General features: G+C 43.7%; 1 pseudogene; it reads right to left on the bottom strand.

Annotated features, from left to right (window-relative positions):
• Positions 1 to 4: 4 nt before the first annotated feature.
• Positions 5 to 968, bottom strand: LOC110314866 (annotated as a pseudogene).
• Between the last annotated feature and the right edge of the window lie 1,410 nt (positions 969 to 2,378).

The raw sequence follows: 2,378 nt of genomic DNA, 5'->3' as shown, positions 1-2,378 counted from the left end.
CAATGATGTCAGCCACTCCAAGCTTTAGGGTACTAGGGGTGGCAGTAGGAGACAATTCAATCTCTCCAAAAAGCAAAAGAATCCTGTTTGGAGACACCCCAAGATGATTGGCCATGTGATCCACCACATTCTGAAGGGGCTCCGATGTCCTGACAGGCAATCTGACTAGGTTAGCCCGGCACCGGATCTTGAGTGTAAAGAGTCAAGAGCTCTGTGGCAAGACAGGCCCTTCCACTAGGACCACCTCATCATCTGTGCTCTGAAGGGCTGGACTCTGGTGCTGCTTGGGGCTCAGGCAGGACCGAAGATCTTGGAGACACTTGTTCACTTCCCTTAACTTCTGGAGCGCCTCAGTATGCTTTCTGCTTTTGTTCCTTGATGAAGGTTGGGGCAAAGGAGAAATGTCCTGGTCCAGAAACTCTTCCATTTTCTTTTCTTCTTTCTCACGCTTTTTCCTGAGCTTCTTTTACCAGGGAGAACCTGAAGGCAGGGCATCCTCAGAGGGAGAATTTGTCACATCTGCCTCATCTTCAGGCTCTGAGGGGCACAGTTTCAAGAGGGATGAATTATCTGGAATGAGGTTGAGGCTGCTCTGTACCTTCCCGGAGTACACTGGAACCACCGGCGCCTCTCCAGGATCCAGCAGCCGCCCCCGCCGTCGCACCAATGTACGCGGGGCTCCCGCAGGTCCCTCGGCCGCCCCTTCACTGTCACTGTCGCTGTCCTGCCCAGGTTTGGCCAGCGCGGGAAGGGGGGCGACCGGCACCTCTAGTGGGTCTGCGACGACTTCCAAGACCTCTTCGTCGCTGTCACTGATCAAGTCCACAAGCACGGTGTCTGGAAAGTGCCTAGTCGGAGACTGCGGGGGCGCGAGGACACCGGCCACGGGCGACTCGGGCTCTCCAAGCACCTCGGCCGCCTGGGCCACCGCGGGACCTCGGACCACGGCTCCTCAGGGGTTCCGCCATCTCCCCAAAACTGTATAATCTTAGGGTCTCAAATATTCACAAAAATATATATTCAAACAAGTATCAAACCTCATGTAGCATCTAGACAAAATAAGAAACTGAAGGAGACCAGTCAGAGCTGGACAGGGACAGGAGAGGAGCAGCATGGGTGAAATCAAGGCTAAAGACACACAGTCATGAAAATACCACAAACCCATCACTTTGTACAATGAGTACATACTAGTAGAAATACTTAAAGCATATATATATATATATATATATATATATATATATATATATATATATAATTTTTACTATTTTTTCAAGAAGCAATTTAAATTTTGCTCAAAGTTTGAGAACTCTTTAGAAGTGAATGTGTAACTTAACAGACATTATTACTCAGGATTTCTACCTTTTATTCTATTTTGTGGAGATTTAGAAATATATCCTCCTACCACCTAAGACAGAGAGCTTTTTAATTCATTTATTCATCTGTAAATAACTATACTTTTGAACAAAAACAAACAAACAAATTACACAAAGCAGACTGAGCAAGTTGTTTTTATTTATCTATGTAACAATAACAAAGAAATGAGCCTGTGATTTCAGGAGGGACTGGAGCAGGGGTATATGGTGGGAACTGGATAGAGGAAAGGAAATGGAGAAATGATGTGCTTACACTTCAAGTTTTAAAAAGTAAAAATTTATTTTAAAAAAGAAAGAAAATATTAAAAATGAAAGTAAAACCAAAATTATAAGATAAGCAAAAAAAGAAAATCACAACAGACATACAGAAAGAAGAGAGCATCTTCTTTATGAATCCAAGAATATCAGCAAAGGGGAAAGGTAGTTGTTTCTGGGGACTGGCAGTAAGAGCATGACTCCATGACAGCAGAGGAACAAAGGAATTTCTGGTGGTGGCGAACACACTCTGACTCTCAATGGTGATGGTTAGGAGCAGATTTATGCTTGCTAAGGAGTAGGAGGTGGTATAGCAAAAGTCCATACATTTTACTGTGTATAATTCATAAAGTTTACTGTGATTACTTAATTTCATTTTTTCATTATTATGTTGAGTATACATGCATGTCAGAAGGGAGCACGGCCTTGCTACTTCAGGATTGTAAAAGTCAAAGGTGAAGGGACTGGAGAGACTGTTCAGCAGTTAAGAGCACTGAGTGCTTTTCTAGAGGTCCTGACTTCAGTTCCCAGCAATCACATGGTGCCTTACAACATCTGTAATGGGATCCTATGCCCTCTTCTGGTGTGTCTGAAGACAGCTACAATATAATCCCATACCTAAAATAAATAAACAAATATTTAAAGAGGGAAGGAAGAAAGAAAAGGAAAGGAAAGGAAAGGAAAGGAAAGGAAAGGAAAGGAAAGGAAAGGAAAGGAAAGGAAAGGAAAGGAAAGGAAAGGAAAGGAAAG

This window comes from Mus pahari, unplaced genomic scaffold (assembly GCF_900095145.1).
Source record: "Mus pahari unplaced genomic scaffold, PAHARI_EIJ_v1.1 scaffold_13144_1, whole genome shotgun sequence".
Lineage (NCBI taxonomy): Eukaryota > Metazoa > Chordata > Mammalia > Rodentia > Muridae > Mus > Mus pahari.
This window is presented reverse-complemented; position numbering and strand designations above follow the sequence as displayed.